This window comes from Rana temporaria, chromosome 2 (assembly GCF_905171775.1).
Source record: "Rana temporaria chromosome 2, aRanTem1.1, whole genome shotgun sequence".
Lineage (NCBI taxonomy): Eukaryota > Metazoa > Chordata > Amphibia > Anura > Ranidae > Rana > Rana temporaria.
The window spans coordinates 31,335,197-31,359,195 of NC_053490.1; the positions used below are offsets into that span (position 1 = coordinate 31,335,197).

Here is a 23,999-nt window from a genome sequence, read left to right on the forward strand (position 1 = left end):
CCTACTGTGGATACAAAACAAAGATTCGATGCAGGAAATTTAAAATTACGCCGGCGTATCAATAGATACGCCGGCGTAATCCTTTTGTGGATTTGCCTCTTTGTGTTTTTTTTCAACATTTTCTGTCTTTTTTTGTTTATAGCGCAAAAAATAAAAATCGCAGAGATGATCAAATACCACCAAAAGAAATCTCTATTTGTGGGAAAAAAATTATAAAAAATATAATTTGGGTACAGTGTTGTATGACCGCGCGATTGTCATTCAAAATGCGTCAGCGCTGAAAGCTGAAAATTGGTCTGGGCACGAAGGGGGTTTAAGTGCCCAGTAGTGAAGTGGTTAAGATAAGAAAAAATCATATATAAAACTAAAAACATGTGAGGCAGACTCAATGGGCCGCTTGGACTTTTTCTGATGTCTATTTTCTATGCAAGCCAATTAGGTCGATGTATGATATGAATAATAGATAAGCTTTATCTAGCAGTCTGATATGTGTATAGTGTTTGTTTTTTATTGTTATTATTATTTTGTATTTATTTTTTATTTTTATTTTATTTTATTTTTTTTAACCCAGTATTTTCCCATGTCTTGTTTGAACAGCCTGTACTACAGAAAGGTGTTGCAGAAGCTTCTGTCCTGTTTCCTCCTCTTATCTTCCTTTCCTACAATTCAGATGCAAATGATAAATCATTAACCTGTAATTATCCCATGACAATGTGAAATACAAAGGTCGGGGAATGACTGCACACAAGCTCACGTATCCCGTACCCACAGCCTTGACAGAGCTCAGATGGCAGTATGGTAAGCACAATGACTTTTTAATTGAGGATAATTATTTATATCTGTTTTTATCTTTAACCTTGTCAGCTTCCTGCCCTCTTGTCAGCTTTTATCAGATAAAACACTCATGGGGGCATTTAAACCTGAACTTTGACTGTCATGAAAGGTGATTGGCAGTTCAAACCAAAAGAAGGCTACTGGGCATGAATATACTGCTCAGTAATTAGTCTACCCAAAGTCTAACGATGATTACACTTATTTATAAATAAAATAATCATTTTTATCATTTCCTCTTTTTAAACAAGATTTAAAAAGTATTGAGTTAATTATTGTTTTAAAAGTAGCTATTGTTATTTGATTAATGACTCTTCCAGGGCTTGTTTATACCATGCCGCGTATGCTTTAACACGCGTGTTTTTGTGGCGGATTGAGTTAGAAAGCCTTTTCGTCTTACAGTAAATGAGCTGTCAGTGCACCTCAATGCAAAAATAATAATGTGATCCTAACCGATATTTAAAAACATGTTGGGTTTGATTTACTAAGACCAAATAGACTGTTGCATTTTCTTTTTTTTGTTTACAAACTTTTTTATTTGGTACAAAATGGTGGTACAAAAAGCAAAATGGCATACAAAAAAAGAGTACACATAAGAAAATGTCCAGGAGTAAAAAAATAGACACTAGTAAATATACAATCTTATGTAACATTAATAAAACTACTGTTGCATTTTCTAATGGAATTTTCCCCAAAGCTTAGTGAATAAGGTGAAGCTCTGCTGACTTCAATCATGAGCTAGCCAACCATTTTTTATTTATTTACTTTGCACGTGATTCAGGGTTCTTTGCAAAGTGAAATCATGTGCAAGCAAAAAATACTTTTTAAAAAAAAAAAAAATTCCTTACACGTTTTTGGGTATTTTTCACTAGATAAAATTTACCCGTATTCACTAAGCTCTGGGGAAAATTCCCTTGCAAAGTGAACAGCCTATTTGCCTTTGGTAAATCAACTCCTATGCACAGAGTGGGCCGGATTCAGATACAATGGTGTATCTTTCCGCGGGGCGTAACATATCTCAGATACGTTACCCCGCCGTAAATTAGGGCGCAAGTTCCGTATTCAGAAAGAACTTGCACCCTTAGTTACGGCTGCGTAAAGTCTGTGGTCCGGCGTAAGCCCGCCTAATTCAAATGTGGGTGATGTGGGCGTGTTTTATTTAAATTCACTGTGACCCCACGTATTTGACGTATTTTACGAACGGTGCATGCGCCGTTCGTGAAAAAATCCCAGTGCGCATTCTCGAAATTACGCCGCAAATCGTCAATGCTTTAGACGTGAACGTAACTTACGTACAGCGCTATTCGCGAATGACTTATGCAAACCATGTAAAATTTTCAAAATTCGACCCGGGAACTACGGCCATACTTAACATAGGATACCCCTCATATAGCAGGGGTAACTATACGCCGGAAAAAGCCTAACGTAAACGACGTAACAAAATGCGCCAGGCGGACGTAGGTTTCTGAATCGGCGTAACTACCTAATTTGCATATTCCTCGCGGAAATATACAGAAGTGCCACCTAGCGGACAGCGTAAATATGCAGCCTAAGATACGATGGTGTTAAGCCTCATACACACGGCCGAGGAACTCGACGTGCCAAACGCATCGAGTTCCTCGGCCAGTTCAGCCCTGAAGCCGCCGAGGAGCTCGGCGGGACGAGAGCTCCCATAGAACAACGAGGAAATAGAGAACATGTTCTCTATTTCCTCGCCGAGCTCCTCGTCGGCTTCCTCGGCCGAAAGTGTACACACGACCAGTTTCCTCGGCAGAATTCAGCCAGAAACTCGGTCGGAAGCTGAATTCTGCCGAGGAAACTGGTCGTGTGTACGGGGCCTCAGACACTTACGCCGGTCGGATCTTAGGGAAATTCTGGCGTATCTAGCTTTCTGAATACAGAAAGAAGATACGGCGGCGCTTCGTAGCACTTACGCGGCGTATCAATAGATACGCCGGCGTAAAGGCTATCTAAATCCGGCCCACAATTTGTATCTATGGCATTGCTTTACTAATGGCAAATCGGCTTCTCATTTTGCAAGGACATTTTCGCCAGTGCTTAGCGAATGTGGTGAAATTTCACTTTGCTAAGAATCCTCAATCACGTGCAAAGTAAATAAAAAAAAAACATCGGGTTGGTTAGCTCATGATTGGATGATGGAAGTGTAGCAAAGTCCTGACCTCCAGAGTTAGTAGACATGTGCATTCGTTTTCGTTCGAATGCATTTTCATCCGAATTTTGGGTATTTTCGTTTTAATAAACGAAAAAGAACGCGCAGAATCCGAAATCCGAAAGATCCGACATAAAAAAATGCGTTATTTTCGTTTTCGTTGCTACAACAGTTCGATATAGATAGGAGATTCGAAATGACGCTGACAATAGCAATCTGTGTCTATCGAATCTGCGGTCGAAATGTGCCTAACCCTAACTCTATTAGTCCGAGATTATTCAACATCAGTGGCGGCCCGCCCATAGGGGGCGACCGGGCGCCGCCCCCCCTCCTGTAGGCACAAAAATAAATAAATAAATAATAAAAAAATACGTTTTTTTTTCAATGGCCCCTTTAAAACTTTAAGAAAAAATAAAATAAATTCCTTTAATAAAATAACATAAGATTGAGCGCCGGCCACCATTGCCCTATGAAGCGCCACGTCAATGCAATATTTAGATTGCAAACATGCCGCTTCATTTGAGGGCTTTTAACCCGCCTTATGGGCGCATTGCCCTATGGGCGCCGGGAGCACTAATAGTATTACTAGTGTTACTTTCGGCCGGGATTCCTCTTACAGACGAAAACCAGAAGTGATGTCACGGGGCAGGCAGCTCAGTACACTGCCCAAGCGGAGCTGCAGTGCAAAGGTAAGCCGATCTGCCGATGGATGCTTCGTTTCATTGAATGATATTACAATATGGATTGGAATTCAGATCACTCCCCCCCCCCCCCCCAAGTCATCAGCGGTGCACTGCCTGATCCCATTCCCCACCCATCCACCTCGGAGCCTGTTATTGTAGTTAGACTGCTGGGACTTGTAGTTCTCCATCTTCTCCTGGGGCTCATGGAGAAGATGGAGATGGGAGAACTACAAGTCCCAGCAGGTTATACATTCAATAAGGCTCTGAGGTGGATGGGTGTGCATCTACCCGAGCCCAGGAGAAGATGGGGAACTAAAAGTCCCAGCAGGTTATAATATAAGGCTCTGAGGTGGATGGATGTACAAGAAGTGGGAGGGGCCAATCGTGGAGGGGCGGGGTCTTGCGCCCCCCCCCCATCCTAAAACTTCACCAGCCGCCACTGTTCGACATAGAGAGGAAAGATTTGACATTATAGAGACAGTGTTGGGGTAGACCATTCGACATGAATGACGAAGATTCGACGAAGCAGCGAAAAACATACAAACGTCAAATCTAGCATTGAAGGCTTATGGTGTCTGTAGAAAGTTCTAAGAAGATTCGTCAAGCAGCTAAACTGTACGACATCCCGATCGTACATTTCCGGTCAAATGCTCAGCCCATAGGCTATAGAATTTGAATGTTGGTTGACTAGTAATAATAATTTATAAATATAATTATTTCTAGTGTCATACAACATTAGAATTCTACTATAGCTTGTAGGCGGAACATTCGACCGGAAATGTACGATTTGTCGTACAGTTTAGCTGCTCCGTCGAATCTTCTTAGAACATTCGACAGACACCATAAGCCTTCAGTGATTCAGATTCGACCTTAATTCGGATTTTCAGACTAATGCATTTTTTAACGAAACAAAATAAATAAAAACAAATTTCGGGAGTAACAAAATAAATGTATTTTTCATACGAAAACAAAATTCCGAAACAAAATATTTCAGTGTGCACATATCTAAGAGTTAGGGACCGCTGACATCCTTCAGTGTAGAGTGGGTTACAAGGCATGGTGGGTGTATAGCAAAATTAACAGGTGGGCGCCAGACACTTTTTGAATGCAAAGAGATTTATTGTCTCTTAAACAGAACTGTGGGAGAGAGGGTTAGGGCCAGGACACCCTTAGGTAGATGCGAAGATAATTAGCAGACTCTGAGTCTTCTATAAGTAGACAACTATACAGGTGAAGGCCTCCAGCTGGACACCACTTCTGTATCGGTACGGCCGCTGTCTCCTATAGCAACAATTTTGTAGCTGTTACTAATGGTAGTTGTATTCAACTATTTGCAACACAAACAGTTCTCCTTACTCCACAGTCACTTACTGTGGGTCTTCACTCAATGAGCTCCCGATCTCCCACTAGACTTCGGATCCATTGATCCCCTGAGCTCTTCCACTGTTAGCACTCAGTATCTTCCTCAAGCGTCACCCCTGCTTTCCTGCTGGGTCCCTGGCTTGGCACTCACAGATACTCTTCAAGCGTCACCCCTGCTGACACTCTAGGACCCTGGCTTGGCACTCACTGATGCTCCGCTGGGTCCCTGACTTGGCACTTGCTGACGTTTTCCCACTTCTTCACCATCCCCGGCATGTGAAGCCCACAAGCACTATCTTCCGGGTTTCAGTGCAGCTGAGCAACCATCATGCACCATCCCTTCTCGCGCATGCGCAGTAGGTACGGCTTGCAGCGCCGTACACTTCTGACGTTGCCATCACAATGGGCGGTGTCGTCAGAAGTGCCCGCCCTGTTGTGAAGGCAACCAAGATAATCACTGGCGTCACTGGAAAAACATTATGCTGCAAGAATGCTTAAAATTTAAAAAGTTATAAAATTGTTTGGAACTCCGCTTTAGCCATGGTTCCTCTAGGGGTGGCTACGGGTTCCTTGAGCTGTAGCTACTTTCTTCCCTATCTGATGGTGCCCACATAGTTCCAGGACCAACACCACTTGGCAGAGCATAATTGCAAGGGTATCAGTCTGACCATTTTTCCCACTTACCACCACCAATATAAGGGGCATTTTCCCAATAATACCCGATGGACTAATCTTACTAAGGCCTCGTACACACAACCATTTTCCTCGACAGAATCCATCAAGAAACTTGGTGGCAGAGCTTTTTTGCCGAGGAAAACGGTCGTGTGTATGTTTTTCATCAATTTCCTTGTCGTGTTCCTCGTCGGGCTGGTTTTCGACCACACGTTCGTGTGTATGCTTAGAAACCCGCGCATGCTCAGAATAAAGTATGAGACGGGAGCGCACCTTCGGTAAAAGTAGCGTTTGTAATGGAGTTTGTCACGCTGTAACAGTCTGAAAAGGTCAAATCGTCTCTTACCAAACTTTTACTTAACACGCAGTAACATGAGATTAGCAAAAGCAGCCTCAAGGGTTGTGCCAGTGGAATCGAACTTTCCCTGACGTTGTATGTGTTGTACGTCACCGCGTTTGAGAACGAGGAGATTTTGTCTTGACAGTGTGTACGCAAAGAAAGCTTGTCAAGTTTCTCCACAAGCCTGACAAGGAACTGGTCGAGAAAAACGATGTTTCATTTACGACGAGTTCCTCAGTCGTGTGTACGAGGCCTAAGGGTTCCCTAAGGCCTCGTACACACGGACGGACAGTCCGCCCGGAGATTTCTGTCTGATGGTTGTACACACCATCAGACAGAAATCTGCGCGTAAATAATACGCGGGGACGTGGTCGCGACGATGACGTGGCGACGTGGGCGGCCCTGGAAGTTCAAAGCTTCCACGCATGCGTCGAATCAGTACGACGAATGCGAGGGATGGCGGTCGGTCGGACATGTCCGGTGAGTCTGTACAGACGACCGAACATGTCCGACGGACATGGTTCCAGCGGACAGGTTTCTTAGCATGCTAAGAAACATTTGTCCGCTGGAAACTGTCCGATCCGCCGGACAATTGTCCGGTCGGGCCTACACACGACCGGACATGTCTGCTAAACTGGTCCATCGGACCAGTTTCAGCGGACAGATCCGGTCGTGTGTACGGGGCCTGAGACCTGAAAATTATTTCAAGTGTTACTCTGGGGTAAAAAGGTTGAGAAAGGCTGGGTTGTAATATGACTTTTAGTTAAAAAAAATATTTAAGATAACTACTACACCTTCATAAATTGATAAATTTCCAACCCTATTGTGTTTCATATTGATTATAACTTATCACTCGTTGCACGGCAGGCACGTTTATCACAGTAGCATAAAATTCTGAGCTCTTGTGTCTGTGCTAACACTTTACATAAATTTGCACAGCTTATAATTGTTCTCGCCTTATCTCATAACAGCCTTATCTGTACAGTACCATTGTCGTTGTCATTCACTGGGTAACCGCTCCTACAATTGGATGATTCCTCTTTAATTGACTAGTACAAAAATTCAACTCTGAGTCGACCTTGAACAAATGACTTTTAAGTCAACCTGAGCAATGGGAAGTTGCTGGGTTTAAAAATAACTAGAGATAAGGAAACATTAAGATGAGGTCCTTTAAAATCCCGAAAACTTCCTGTTGAATTTTGGCTTTAATATTTGTATATACATTTTCTATTTTAGAAATATCACATTGTTAAAGATACACTATATTACCAAAAGTATTGGGACGCCTTCCTGTACACGCACATGATCTTTAACCACTTCCATACCAGGCACTTACGCACCTTCCCGCCCAAGCCAATTTTCAGCTTTCAGCACTGTCGCATTTTGAATGACAATTGCGCGATCATGCTACACTGTACTCAAACAAAATTGCCGTCCTTTTTTCCCCCACAAATAGAGCTTTCTTTTGGTGGTATTTGATCACCTCTGCGATTTTTATTTTTTGCGCAACAACTAAAAAAAGACTGAAAATTGAGGTAGTACTGATGGGCACCGATGAGGTGGCACTGATGGGCACTGATAGGCAGCGCTGGTATGCGGCACTAATGGTCACTCATAGGCGGCACTGATGGGCACTCATGGGCGGCACTGATGGACACTCATAGGCGGCACTGATGGGCACTCATAGGCAGCACTGGGCACTCATAGGCGGCATAGATGGGCACTCATGGGCGGCACTTATGGGTGGCACAGATGGGCACTGATAGGTGGGCACTGGGCATGGATGGGCACTGAGGGGTGGCACTGATGGACACTGTGGGGCGGCACTGATGGACACTGAGGGGTGGCACTGATAGATCCATGTAGCCAGTCAGTGCCCATTTATGGGCACTGATTGGCATCTTTTTAATTTTTACTGCCCTTTTTTTATTTATTTATTTTTTACTGCTTTTTTTTATTTTATAATTTTTATTGCCCCCCTTTTTTTGCCCTTCCCTGGTGGGCTTCCCTGGTGGTCCAGTGTGGCGATCCAAGGGGGGGCTTCGCTGATAAACAATCAGCGCAAACCCCCCCTGTCAGGAGAGCCGCCGATCGGCTCTCCTGTACTCGCGTCTGTCAGAAGCAAGTGAGGAAGAGCCATCAACGGCTCTTCCTGTTTACATCGTGATCAGCCGTGATTGGACACGGCTGATCACGTGGTAAAGAGCCTCTGCTGGAGGCTCTTTACCGAGATCGGAGATGCAGGGTGTCAGACTGACACCCCGCATCACCGATCGCCGCGCTGCGTGCCCCCACGCGCAGAACATTTTTTTTTCAAAATTGTCACTCTATTTTTGTTTATAGTGCAAAAAATAAAAACCGCAGAGGTGATCAAATACCACCAAAAGAAAGCTCTATTTGTGGGGAAAAAAAGGACGTCAATTTTGTTTGGGAGCAATGTCGCACGACCGCGCAATTGTCAGTTAAAGCGACGCAGTGCCGAATCGCAAAAAGTGGCCCGGTCATTTGGCAGCCAAATGGTCCGGGGCTGAAGTGGTTACTAGCATCCCAGTCATTAGTCTGTAGGGTTCAATATTGAGTTGCCCCACCCTTTGCGGCTATAACAGCTTCAACTCTTCTGGGAAGGCTGTCCACAAGGTTTAGGAGTGTGTCTATGGCAATGTTTGACCGTTCTTCCAGAAGAGCATTTGTGAGGTCAGGCACTGGTATTGGACGGGAAGGCCTGACTCGCAGTCTCCGCTCTTTCCAAAGGTGTTCTATCGGGTTGAGGTCAGGACCCTGCAGGCCAGTCAAGTTCCTCCACCCCAAACTCGCTCATCCATGTCTTTATGGACCTTGCTTTGTGCACTTTGTGTAGCCATTTATAACCATGGCAGCACTGACATGGTGATCACATGACTTTTATGGATTTTTCCCAAGCAACTTTTTTTAAGGTAATTTTTGCCCAAATTTTTTGCTTAGGTGAAACCAGTAAATTGGCTGGAAAATCAGTTTCAGTGAAATTATTTTTCTTATCCTTATACCACACATAAACAGATAACAAGAAAATGCTGCAATATTTTCCAGAGTTACAGTACAAAGACATTAATAGTGAGGAATTGTTCTATATGAGTTCTATAAAGGAATTGGCAGGCAAATAATTAACATATTTCATGAGGTTTGACTAGGATTTCCTGGAATGCATAAGCATAACATGGGTTAGGATGCTATTTTATCTAACTAATATAAAAAATGTAATATATGCCTAGTGTATGTCTAATGAGTGCTGGCACCTTCTACTACTGTAGTGTTCAATTTAGGGGAAGTGTGCCCAAGTACCACTCACTCATAGGTGTGCGCAGCCTATTGCATTAGGGTGTGCACCCCAAAGATCAAACATATTTGCAGGTGTATATACAGTATACTGATGGTGTCAGCAGAGCTGTGGACAGTGTCAGTAGGGCAGTGTCAGTAGTTTTTATTTTTTTATTTTAGGAGCCCCATTAGGGAGCTTTGGTTAAATATCAGGGGTCTATTTCTGTGCGTTACTGCACGTTTAACGCAGTATGTTTCTGTGCATTAGTGCATGTTTAACGTAGTATATTTCAGTATATTACTGCATGTTTAACGCAGTATATTTCTGTGTGTTATGTGCTATTTACAGTGGGTGACTGCGATATTGTGTCAATCTCGCTCCCTTTCTCGGCGAGATTGAGCACCTACGAGCCCCATCGCGGGAGCCAGCGCCGAGCTGGCTTGCCGCGATGGAGACAAAGCCGTCTCCATCGCGGCAAGGTACCAGAGCATGATGGGACTGTGAAGCCTATATAAGTCCGATGCAAGCCGCGCACCTGTCATTGCAGCGAGAAGAGCCGGCGTGTCAACATCGGGAGAAGAGAAGAAGAAAACGTCACAGCACGAAAGAAGAAGAAGACGTCACAGCACGGAAGAAGACGTTCAGCGCTGAAGGAGAAGGCACCGGACAGCAGGAGGAAGAACCGGGGTGCGCCGTGTCAACAGCGGAGAGCGGCGAACATAGAAGAAGACCCCCCGGAGAGTGGAGAAGACCCCCCGGAGTGCAGAGAAGACCCCCCCGCTTGCTGGGATGTGCTTTTACTATTCCAGTGAGTGCGAGATGTCGGCACCCTGTCGCCGAGAATCAGCGCGATGCCGTCGTGCTAAAAACACATTCTCGGCGGCAGGCACTGTAATGCTGTATTTTTCTGTGCGTTTGTGCACGTTTGACACAGTATAGTTCGGTGCAATCTGCACCACACAGGGTGATTAGGGTGTGCCTAGGCACACCTGGCACACCCTGTGCGCACGCCTATGCACTCACTGCTAACATTCCAACTACTGCCATGGCAGGTGAGCTGTTGTTCGAATGCTACATAATCTCTGGTTGTATCTTCTGTAATGGGACAATTTCATATAGAGAGTGTTTGAGGACTCTCTCCAAGGTGATGGAAATTAATCTGGGCTAATAGAATGGACTTTTGGCGGTACAAGTAATTAATATAAAAAATCTATAAATATTTCTTCATAAAAGAGATATATGAAGAAAGATATACATAACTTTGTGAAAACAGTACATTATCAGCATATTATCTCAGTGCATATTATAAAGAATACTACAAAAAAGCTTTTACTTATGCAGATATACTCATGACATGAGAACATATAGCACAAGGGAGTATATGTAAACTTTAAATCCTTGAAACTGAGTTTGATATGCGGAATGGTAGGTCTTGCTTTTACTCTCGACATGTTTCGCGTACAGGACGCTTCATCAGGAGCATAGAGGTAGGTTAAAACAGGTCTCTGCAAAAGTATGTGGATCAGACCGTTAATAGTAAAGTATGGTATATACAGCGCTGTTACCTAAACAGGCTTTTGGGCGTGTGTTAGGTACTTTAAAACACTGTTGTATATGGAGGTAAAAAACTTTGGCTATTGCACGGTTGGTTGAAAGGCGGTAGTAGGGGGTAAGCAAACGGTTACCCCATTCAATGTCCCTAAAATGTGTCCCAGGATCTGGTGTAACTCCAAAGATAGGATAGGTGTAAGCTAGACAGCAGGGGGGGGGGGAGAAAAGGGGTAGAGAATAATAACCCCAGCACAGAACGGGAGATAGTCCTTTGGAGGGTGCAGTATTATCTTAATATCCAGGGAGTGAGAATCCAGCAAGGACCGGTAGGGAGCATGGAGGGGATAGTTTGTCCGTATCGCACGCGTGCAGCCCGCAAGTACCACTCACTGCTAACATTCCAACTACTGCCATAGCAGGTGAGCTGATTGGTTGTTCGTATGCTACATAATCTCCGGTTGTATCTTCTGTAATGGGACAATTTCAGATAGAGAGTGTTTGAGGACTCTCTCCAAGGTGAGGTTTAAAACGTCTTACCCTTTTTTTTTTGCAAAATATTTATTTTAATTTTCAAGTAATATTGACAAACAAACTTTTTCCTCGACGGGAGTCTCAATTTCCTCGTCGTGTTTCTCGTTGGGCTGGTTTTTGACGAGAAACACGTTCGTGTGTATGCTAAGAAACCCGCACATGCTCAGAATAAAGTATGAGACGGGAGCGCACCTTCGGTAAAAGTAGCGTTTGTAATGGAGATAGCACATTTGTCACACTGTAACAGACTGAAAAGTGCAAATCGTCTCTTACCAAACTTTTACTTAACACGCAGTAACATGAGATTAGCAAAAGCAGCCCCAAGGGTGGCGCCAGTGGAATCGAACTTCCCCTGCCATCGTATGTGTTGTACGTCACCGCGTTTGAGAACGAGGAGATTTGGTCTTGACAGTGTGTACGCAAAGAAAGCTTGTCAAGTTTCTCGACAAGCCTAACAAGGAACTGGTCGAGGAAAACGATGTTTCATTTACGACGAGTTCCTCGGTCGTGTGTACAAGGCCTCATTGGTGATTCCTTGATCGTTCAGTGTCTCGTACCCAAATCTGTTCCATTTTGCAAATACATATGGGATGGGGCTGGGTAATATCAAAATATTGCTTCCAGGCCTATGAAATGTCATGTGTTACAACTAACAAACAATTGTTTCTTAAGAACCCTATTTTATGTCTTGAGCTGCAGTTAAAGCTTTCTGAGTTTACCCCAAGATATAAAATAGGGGTATTAAGAAACCATTGTTGGTTTGCCTTTGAAGAATTTGCGGCTACCTCCTCTAACGCATCTTCTTTAAATTATAACTTTTTCTTCTCTTACCCAGTCTGCGTTCTTACCGTTTCATGTCCATGTGTTTGTCATGATGTTATTATACCTCCCTCATATGATTTTACTTTGTAGATACCAATGCTGTATACAGTATTAATTATAACGAGCATTTCGTAAAAAGAGGGTCGCATCTTCGCTGTGCCTGAAGGTTTTGCACTTCAGGAAATCCTGTTTGCTAAAGAGTTGCCAATTTTTTGGAGCTTCATCATAACGTCATTGAAAAATACAAAGGTGGAAAACGCTTTGAAATGGACCTGAACTCAAAGGAAAGATTTGCAACATTAAAGGGAACATCTAAAAATATGTACCTTTTGTCTGGAATTCTTGCTGGAAAATAGGACTTCTTGTATGTGAGGGTGCCTAGGCACTCCTTTGCCTACAGCCTCAGTGCTGTATGTACCATGTTAGGTAGATTCAAGTACAATGGATTAACTTTAGGGCGGCGTAGCCTAGCCTGTTTAGGCTACACCGCCGTAAATTAGCTAGGCTAGTAGTGATTCTCAATCTACTTACCTGCTAATATACGGCGGCGTAGCCTAAAACGAGCTGGCGTAAGGGCGCCTAATTCAAATTGGATGGAGGGGGGCGTGTTGTATGGTAATGAGGCTTGACCTCACGTTTTTTGGAAGTTTTTTGCTACTGCGCATGCGCCGGGCGCCTACACTTCCCAGTGCGCATTGCGGCTAAGTAGGCCGTACGGGCCTATTGATTTCAACGTGGACGTAAACGACGTAACTCCCAATTCGCGGACGACTTACGCAAACGACGTAAAAAATTCGAACCTCGCGGCCGGAACGGCGGCCATACTTTAACATTGTTATTCCACCTCATAGGTGGAATAACTTTAAGCCGCCTAAGGCCTTACGGAAACGACATAATTCGACTGCGGCAGCCGGGCGTACGTTCGTGAATCGGCGTACAAGCTCATTTACATAATCTACGCCGGACGCAATGGAAGCGCCACCTAGCGGCCATCCAAAAAATTGCTATCTAAGATAGGACGGCGCAAGCCGGCCTATCTTAGATATGTTTAAGCGTATCTCTGTTTGAGCATACGCTTAAACATACAGCGGCGTAGATTCAGAGTTAGGTCGGCTTATCTACTGATAAGCCGGCCTAACTCTTTCTGAATCTACCTATGTATCTTTAGTTCTGCAGCCTTCGACTGTTAATCTTGCCATTGCCGCCTCCCCTATCCATGCGCCCGGCCCCTTTCAGGACACCAGTGCATGGATTCCAATACAGAGAGCTGTTTTTTTGAAGCACCAATTAGAGCCAGAGCTTCAATATAGGGTGGGCTCAGGTCGGGCTCGGGTCGCAGAGACTGCGCTCCGATCCCAATGAATATTCGCTGTTGTAACACCGATACTCCTCCCGACCATTCAGGAAGCAGGTTTTGACACTGGTCACCTGATTGACTGAAAGGACAGGCAATCCTATTGGATGCCTAGAAGAAGGAGGGGAGGAGCTGGAAGCTGCCATGGAGGAGAGGACTCAGAGCCGAGCCGCTACACTACACTGCTGCCACCAGCCACAAGGGGGTAAGTGCCAGACCAAACGCTTGCCACCCACCCCCTCCAAAAAAACATCAGCCGACACATTTCAAGGTTCCCACGGTACCCTACCAAAGATCTTCAAGCACTAAACCTAAAAAGACTCTTCCTGCCTGGTTCTTGTGTAGAGAGACTGGGAAACTACTTTATGACACTCAGGAATAGAACAGCGGGGCCCGTCAGAGGTCTGTATGCTACAACACTGCTGATTGACTGCAGCCATTAAACAACAAACATTTTCTAAACTTCTCAATCGACAGAAGCTGATCTAACATTCGACTTCTGCCGAGCAGGGACTGAGGCACATGGATCAATATTTGGCCAATCCCTTCTGATCTTCGATACCATAATTACAGCAGAAAGCAATGTTTCAGAGCCACGCAGGACCCATTTATCAGGCATGTCTCACATACCTGATGAAGGGGTCCTGTGTGGCTCCGAAACGTTGCTTTCTGCTGTAATTATGGAAACCCTGATTAAAGCTTTGGACCCATTTTTGGAGATCCTGGTGTTCTGGTGACATAACTTTGTTTGACTTTACACAGTTCCAGCCAGTGGTCGCTTCAGCACCCATTTCTAGATACAGCCATCCAGGGCCGCCATCAGGGGGGTACAGGCAGTACACCTGTAAGGGGCCCGGAGGTCCCCAGGGGCCCGGATTGCAACCCCCTTTAAAATATTTATATATATTTATATATTTATTATTTATTTATTTTTTGTAAAAAAAAAAATATTTTTTTTAAATATATTTTTATTACATTTTTTATTAAAGGGCCAATTTTTTTTTTTTTTTAGAGGTCCCCAGGGGCCCAGATGGCAACCCCCCCTTTTCTTTATTAATTTTTTATAAAAAAAAAAAATAATTCTAATATATATATATATATATATTTTTAAGGGTACGGGGGGGCCCGGAGATCCCCAGGGCCCCGGGTGACAACCCCCCTTTTTTTTACAAAAAATATATATATTTTTTATATATTTTTTTATTTATTTTATATATATATATATATATATATATATATATATATATATATATATATATATATATATATATATATAATTATATTATTATTATTATTATTATTATTATTATTATTATTATTATTATTAAAGGACCCAGAGGTCCCCAGATTTTTTTATATTATTTTTTTTTTTTCATATATATATATATATATATATATATATATATATATATATATATATATATATATATATATATATATATATATTGTTAAAGGGCTCAGAGGGCCCCATGTGGCAAACCCCCCCTTTTTTTTTTTAATAAATGTTTATTTATTTATTTTTTATTTTTTTTATTAAAGGGCCCAGAGGTCCCCAGGGCCCTGGATGGCAAAACCAACCCCCCCCACCTTTTTTTTTATAAATGTTTTTTTTATTTTTTTATATATATATATATATATATATATATATATATGTTTTATTTTATTTTTATTAAAGGGCCCAGAGGTTTCTTTTTTTATTATTATTAAAGGGCCCAGAGGTCCCGGATGGCAACCCCCTTTTTTTGTAATTTCTTTTTATAAAAAAAAAATATATATATATATATATATATATAAAAATATATATATATATATATATATATATATATTTATTTATTTTTTATTAAAGGGCACTGAGGCCACCAGGGCCCCGGATGGCTACCCCCCCTTTTTTATATATTTTTTTCTTTATTTCCTCTTTTTTTTGTAAAGGCCCCCCCCCGCTTCTCAATTTGGGGCAGCCACCCCCCCCCCCCCCCCCCCCGCTTCTCTGCTCCAGGGGGCCCATGCCTGAAGTTGTGTAAGGGGCCCCATAATTCCTGATGGCTGTATAGTATAATGCTGCGTACACATGACCATTATGAGGTTTTTCTCGACGTGATTTGTCGTGATTCCTCTCAAGCCTGCCTTGCATACACACGATCGTGAAAAAAAATGCTCGAGCAAAGCGCCGTGACGTACAACATGTACGACGGCACTATAAAGGGGAAGTTCCATTCAAATGGCACCACCCTTGGGGCTGGCTTTTGCCAATTTCCATAACTTCTCATAACTTGCTTCTGAGCATGCACGTTTTTTTCCCTCTCGTTAAAGCGTACACACGACCGTTTCTCACGTTGTGAAAAGGGACGACGTGAAAAAAAACGAGAAAAAATAGAGCAGGTTCTAAAAAAAATTCAGCCATTTTTCTCGTCAATAAAAATGCTCTGGAGCATACACACCGATTTAAAGAATTGTATTTTTCTTGTCATGAAAAACGGTCGTGTGTCTACGTGGCATAAGGCATGGTAAGCGAGTATTGGTGAAAAGATCATCAGCAGGGAGACCACAGGCAATACTAGTGACCAGCCCTTTGCCCTCTACCTCCACTTTTGAGCGCAGCTTCCAGTGTGTTAAAAACAATGCTCATTTATGAATATTCTTCCTCTAAAATGCCATTTATTTTTATTAGATCTACAGCACAAACATGGCCAAATATAGGCAAAAATTGTTCAGCTTCTGATTTGATGGTAGCTGAACAATTCATAACGCTACCGGGCAGGGGTGTCCAAACCTTTTAACCACTTAAAGCGGGGGTTCACCAAAAAAAAATTTTTTTTAACATTACATCCAGCATACTAAGCATACTAAGGACATTTACTGTATGCAGGTCATTTTTTTTTCTCCGTACATACTGTTATATTGTCATTTTATCCAGGGCTTCTGGGTTGTGATGACTGCGGGACTGCAGGACTGGGCATTCCTATCCCTGGATTACATGTTTGACGGCTTGTGAAACAGTTCCCCTGTCGCACAACGCGCGTCACCAGATTTCCGGAAATAGCCGAGCTGCGAGTCGGCACTATACGGCACCTGCACCCGCCGTGTAGAGCTGACTGCGCAGGCGCCGTATAGTGCAGACTCGCAGCTCGGCTATTTCTGGAAATCTAGTGATGCGCGTTGTGCGACAGGGAAACTGTTTCACAAGCCGTCAATTATCTAACCCAAGGATAGGAACGCCCAGTCCCGCAGTCATCAGAACCCTGAGGCAGGGATAGGAACGCCCAGTCCCGCAGTGATCAAAACCCGGAAGCCCTGGAGAAAATCGCAATATCACGGTATGTACGGAGAAAAATAAAAAAGACCTGGATACTGTAAATGTGCTTAGTATGCTGGATGTAATATTAGAAATTAGTTTTTAGGGTGAACCCCCGCTTTAAAGAAAAAAAAAAAGAAAACCTAAAGAACAATCAGCTGCTACACAAGAATGAGACTAAAATTTAAAACAACTGTGGATATAAGTGAAGCGCTACACTTATTACCAGTGCCATAAATGCAGCCTTACCTGACATGCTCACATCCGCCTGACAGAAGACAGAGCAGCCCGAGCAGCCACCGCGGCCGTACTCCATTTGGCTTCTGTCTTCTGCCTCAGCAACAGTGTCAGGCCCAGCCGGGAGATCGCCCGGCGCTCGCAGTGGCTTGGGATGTCTGTCTTCCGCTCTCCTGCCTCTGTTCTGGTACTAACATGGCGGCGGGGGGGGAGCGGTGCCTGGTGTATATTCCATAAGACGCTGAGACATTTTCCCTCATATTTTTGGAGGGAAAAAGGTGCCTTATGAAGCGAAAAATTCGGTATATAGCGCCGACAGTTTGCGTAGCTCTTTACAACATGAGGGCAGACAGTACAGTTACAATACATCTAAATAGAGGAGGAATCAGAGGGCCCTGCTTGTTAGCACTTACAATCTAGGAATGATACAAAAGGGTAATAACTTTGGGGGATGATCCGATGGAGAAAATAAAAAAACAGTTGTTAGGTGTAGGCAGGGTAGGCTTCTCGGTAGAGAAAAGTTTTCAGGAATAGCCTAAAAGTAGATAGATTTGGAGACAAGGGGCCCTTCAATGGTTATTGGTTTTGCTATTGGGCCCCATCACACATAATTACGACTTTGCTTCAGACACTGAAATGAGATCAAGCAGTGCAGATCTCCAATCTCTGATAATCATTGACTCGTCTTTCAAAACAGTTCTACGTTCAAAAGCAGTCAAGGTTAGCAAATATAATATTGGCTGGATTAAGAATACATTGAACATTACTGAGATGGAAGAATAGGAAATCCAGATGTTGAGAGAACAGCAGTGAAAGTGCTGCATAAATATGACAGATCTTTCGATGGCTCCAAAACCCAAATGTTCATCAAGTCCATTTTTATGCTTTTAATGCTGTGCCCATAAATGTATTACAGGCATTTAATGAAGGTGTAATTTCAAATAAACATACTTGTGAAGAGTAGAAATAAATAGGTAGATTCAGGTAGAGGCGTGCAAATCTAGGTCGGCGTAGCCTAGCGTGTTTACACTACGCCGCCTTAAGTAAGAGAGGCAAGTACATGATTCACAAAGTACTTGCCTCCTTACTTAGGGCGGCGTAGTGTAAATGGGGCGAGCGTAAGGGCGCCTAATTCAAATGGGTTGGGGGGGGGGCGTGTTTAATGGTAATGAGGCTTGACCTCACGTTTTTGACGTTTTTTTTGTCACTGCGCATGCGTCGGGCGACTACATTTCCCAGTGTGCATTGCGGTTACGTATGCCGCACAGGCCTATTGATTTCGACGTGGACGTAAACGAAGTAAATCCCGATTCGCGGATGACCTACGCAAACGACATTAAAAATTCGAACCTCGCGGCAGGAACGGCGGCCATACTTTAACATTGTTATTCCACCTAATAGGTGGAATAACTTTAGGCCTCCTAAGGCCTTACGAAAACGGCGTAAATCGACTGCGGCGGCCGGGCGTACATTCGTGATTCGGCGTGCAAACTCATTTACATAATCTTTGCCGACCGCAATGGAAGCGCCACCTAGCGGCCATCCGAAAAATTGCAATCTAAGATAGGACGGCGCAAGCCGTCGTATCTTAGATATGTTTAAGCGTATCTCTGTTTGAGCATACACTTAAACATAGGTCGGCATAGATTCTGAGTTAGGTCGACTTATCTACTGATAAGCCGGCCTAACTCTTACTGAATCTACCTAATAGTACCAAAACCCCAATATATTGCAGCAGCTCACCAGTCCCTAGATATAGTGATTTTCTTTATTCTTCAACGCTTCCTTGTTTTAATCTGGTGATCCTGACAATAACTTACTTCCTGCCCTAGCGTGACAACACTTTGTACTGTATCTATAGTAGGGTTTCACGCTAGGGCAGGACATGCCTTAGGACTACAGAGCACCTTGTCCCTCTCTTCATCTCCATAGAATATAGTGGTTCAGTAGTTCACAGAAGTTAAAGCGGAGTTCCACTAATTTTTGTGTTTATTAAAAGCCAGCAGCTACAAAAAGGGTAACTGCTGATTTTTAATAAACACACACTCACCTGTCCCACGATCCAGCGATGTGGCCACCCAAACTCTCAGTTCTCTCCCTCTATTCACCGCGGCTCCAGCATTCCAAGTTTGGGCACCTGGCTGTGACAGCATGCGGCTGCACAGCTGGGTGTGCACTGAGCATGTGCAAGTTGCGCAGCACCTCCCTATTGGTTGGGCAATCTTCTGGGACCTGTGACGTGTCCCAGAAGAATGCAAGGAGGGGGGGGAGAGGAGAAATTCCGCTCGAGACAGCCCGATAAGAAGTAGGAGCAGGTAGCTGTCTAAACTAGTGCTTAAAGGGGTTGTATAGGTTTTTTGTTTTTTTTAAATAACAAACATGTTATACTTACCTCCACTGTGCAGTTCATTTTGCACAGAGTGGCCCCATTCCTGCTGTTCTGGGGTCCCACAGCGGCTGTCTCGGCTCCTCTGGGAAGCTCTTTTCCAAGGGGGTTAGCTTGCGGGCACGCTCCCGTGTCATATAGTTGGCGTCCATAGACACCAACTTTATGACTCGTCCCGCCCCCCGGCGGCCGCGTCATTGGATGTGATTGACAGCAGCGGGGGCCAATGGCTGCACTGCTATCAATCTATCCAATCAATGGTCAGACTCAGTGGAGAGGAGGACACCAGGGGACACACACAGCAGGTGAACGGGCTCAGGTAAGTAAAATGAGGGTCTTTGGGGCCCAAGACAGCGAGGTGTTTTTTTACCTTAATATATAGAATGCATTAAGGTTAAAAACACGAACCTTTACAACCCCTTTAAAGCGGAACTTCCTCTTTTGGATGGAGCTCCGCTTTAACTAAAAAAAAAAAATATTTAAATAATCCCTTGCACTGGGGCTGTGCTTGCACTGCAAGGGATAATAGCTTGTTTTGTCTAGGGAAGAGAAGAAACAGTTTTATTTACCTGATCCTCTGCTCCTCCAGCAGATGGCGCTCTCAAACCCTTCGACAGTGAACTGTCCCTTGGGGCCATCACATCCAATAGCCCTGCTTTGGTCTTGATGATGCTGGAGAACGGGGTAGAAGACGCTGTGGAGAGGAACGGAGGATTGTGTAAGTACATTTTTTTTGTTTATGTTTCCCTAAACCTAAAACAGCAGTCAACCCTTGAATTTCAGGCATAGCCCCACTGCAAGGGATAATCTTTGAACTACGGATCAAAAAATCGAAAAAAAAGGGGGAAAGGGGAGAGCACTCACATCGGTAAATTTAGAAGACAAAAAAGAACAGTTACTCGAAAAAACGGTAATTGATGGTCGGATTTTAGAGGCAAGACGGGAATATAAAAATATAAATTTTATTACAAAAATAGAAAATTAACAAAAGCAATAAAGATTATAAAACCATATAGGATATATAATATATATGGACAATATCCTCTGTACATCGTCTACGTGTTTCGCCATTGGGCTTCCTCAGGACGAGCAGAAGAGTATAGATTTGACAATGTAAAGATATATTTCATTGTCTCAAAGTATATAGCACAGGCTATTACCCCGGGGCATACTACTTTTTCCAGGCATCCCTGTGTCTGCTTCTTCCACTGAGGGCTGCTAGTATAAATAGTAATTGGATGCAAGTTTGGCATACCTGGCCAAGACTACATATTTATGTGGTTCTGACATACCTTTATTGGTCTGCCCCGGAATTAAGGCTCCGTCTGGATCTATTAGATCTGGCCCCTTGTATGTTCCTGCGGTGCCCCCTATGGTTGATATCATAGGTTGAGCGAATCCCTTTTCGGATCTTTGGAGACTCCCCGATTACATTTGGACCTCTCTATACAGGGAGTGCAGAATTATGAGGCAAATGAGTATTTTGACCACATCATCCTCTTTATGCATGTTGTCTTACAAGCTGTATAGGCTCGAAAGCCTACTACCAATTAAGCATATTAGGTGATGTGCATCTCTGTAATGAGAAGGTGTGTGGTCTAATGACATCAACACCCTATATCAGGTGTGCATAATTATTAGTCAACTTCCTTTCCTTTGGCAAAATGGGTCAAAAGAAGGACTTGACAGGCTCAGAAAAGTCAAAAATAGTGAGATATCTAGCAGAGGGATGCAGCACTCTTAAAATTGCAAAGCTTCTGAAGCGTGATCATCGAACAATCAAGCGTTTCATTCAAAATAGTCAACAGGGTCGCAAGAAGCGTGTGGAAAAACCAAGGCGCAAAATAACTGCCCATGAACTGAGAAAAGTCAAGCGTGCAGCTGCCAAGATGCCACTTGCCACCAGTTTGGCCATATTTCAGAGCTGCAACATCACTGGGGTGCCCAAAAGCACAAGGTGTGCAATACTCAGAGACATGGCCAAGGTAAGAAAGGCTGAAAGACGACGACCACTGAACAAGACACACAAGCTGAAACGTCAAGACTGGGCCAAGAAATATCTCAAGACTGATTTTTCTAAGGTTTTATGGACTGATGAAATGAGAGTGAGTCTTGATGGGCCAGATGGATGGGCCCGTGGCTGGATTGGTAAAGGGCAGGGAGCTCCAGTCCGACTCAGACGCCAGCAAGGTGGAGGTGGAGTACTGGTTTGGGCTGGTATCATCAACGATGAGCTTGTGGGGCCTTTTCGGGTTGAGGATGGAGTCAAGCTCAACTCCCAGTCCTACTGCCAGTTTCTGGAAGACACCTTCTTCAAGCAGTGGTACAGGAAGAAGTCTGCATCCTTCAAGAAAAACATGATTTTCATGCAGGACAATGCTCCATCACACGCGTCCAAGTACTCCACAGCGTGGCTGGCAAGAAAGGGTATAAAAGAAGAAAAACTAATGACATGGCCTCCTTGTTCACCTGATCTGAACCCCATTGAGAACCTGTGGTCCATCATCAAATGTGAGATTTACAAGGAGGGAAAACATTACACCTCTCTGAACAGTGTCTGGGAGGCTGCGGTTGCTACTGCACGCAATGTTGATGGTGAACAGATCAAAACACTGACAGAATCCATGGATGGCAGGCTTTTGAGTGTCCTTGCAAAGAAAGGTGGCTATATTGGTCACTGATTTGTTTTTGTTTTGTTTTTGAATGTCAGAAATGTATATTTGTGAATGTTGAGATGTTATATTGGTTTCACTGGTAAAAATAAATAATTGAAATGGGTATATATTTTTTTTTGTTAAGTTGCCTAATAATTATGCACAGTAATAGTCACCTGCACGCACAGATATCCCCCTAAAATAGCTAAAACTAAAAACAAACTAAAAACTACTTCCAAAAATATTCAGCTTTGATATTAATGAGTTTTTTGGGTTCATTGAGAACATGGTTGTTGTTCAATAATAAAATTAATCCTCAAAAATACAACTTGCCTAATAATTCTGCACTCCCTGTATTTCTTGGTATATCTATACATCTTTTGGAATACTTTGAGACAATGAAATATATCTTTACATTGTCAAATCTATTCTCTTCTGCTCGTCCTGAGGAAGCCCAACGACGAAACGCGTAGACGATGTACTGAGGATATTGTCCATATATAGTATATATCCTATATAGTTTTATAATCTTTATTGCTTTTGTTAATTTTCTATTTTTGTAATAAGATTAATGTTTTTATTTTCCTGTCTTGCCTCTAAAATCTGACCATCAATTACCGTTTTTTCGAGTAACTGCTTTTTTTTAGTCTTTGAACTACCCGGAGTTATACTTTAAGGCTGCATTCACACCTGAGCGTAGGTCGTTCGGTCGTTTTTTCCGGCGTTTTTTTCCGGTGTTTTGTCGCGCGTATTCATGCTTATTTGCGCGTTTGCATACAGCGTCGTCCGACGTTTTTGTACTTCAACGTTTTTTATTTTAGCCAATAGGAAAAATTATCATCTTTTCATCACTTGTTGCTATGTTGGTAGATTTTTTTTATCTTCTGCCTGGGTGAAATGTTCTATTGATTAAAGTGACAAAACGCCCGTACGAAACGCTCGTTGTCGCGCTAGTCGCTTGAATCGATCGTTTCCATTACTTTCTATGGGAAATGGAAACGCTCAAAAACGCCCAAACCGCCCAAACCATCTGATTCGCGTGACAAAAAAGGGTACGGAAATGGTTTGAGCTTCTTTGGAGTGGAGATGTGAACCATCTCCATAGGAAATAATGTATTTTTTCCCCTCTAGCGTTTTTGAGCGTCGCGCTTCAGGCGACAAAACGCTCAGGTGTGAATGCAGCCTAAGTAGTGAATGCGTAGGATTGTTTTTGGAAACTAAAGACATGGTTAAGTGTCACTTTAAGCAGCAAATAGCAAACCTAAAAATTCTCTCTACCACACCAATTATGCAAATATTTTGTGTAATTAAACCCATAAAAAAATGTTGCAGAGAAAGATTTCCAAAAACCTGGGAAGCATTTCAAGCCACTTTTTCTTTGTCATTCGGAAACATCTTGGTATTGAAAACTCTTTGATCCTTGCTTACCATTGAGAATTTGTGGTCAAATGGTACAAATCTCGGGTACTTTGGCTCTTCTGGGCAAAGTTAGCATTGCTATTGTTCCATAAATGTGTGTGCTGTGAGGTTGCTATGCCTTTGGAATGACCCCATTTGCCGTAAATGCTTTATAAAATAATAGTAGATGTTTCATAATAATAATAATAGTCATCTGGAAACAGAATACCCCATCGGGAAATGCGGGTCGGGAAATTTCTATGTAACAATGACTGCTGCTTTGATGAGTTTGAAACTAGGGAACGGTGCACATGGGCAACACATTATACAAAAAACTCAGGCCTCGTACACACGACCGAGTTTCTCGGCAAAAACCAGCAACTTGCTGGGATTTTTTTTTTGCCGAGGAAACCGGTCGTGT

General features: G+C 43.2%; 1 protein-coding gene across 2 annotated transcripts in view; it reads left to right on the forward strand.

Moving 5' to 3' along the window:
• The first annotated feature begins 776 nt into the window (after positions 1-776).
• Positions 777-23,999, forward strand: part of WNT11 (Wnt family member 11) — a 160,648-nt gene continuing 137,425 nt past the window's right edge. Inside the window, exon 1 of one of the 2 annotated variants that reach the window (XM_040340021.1) lies at positions 777-798. The gene's annotated coding sequence lies outside the window, so the exon portion shown is untranslated. Of the gene's footprint in view, positions 799-20,130; positions 20,245-23,999 lie in introns of those variants that run through there. The other variant, XM_040340020.1, reaches the window with a different exon arrangement.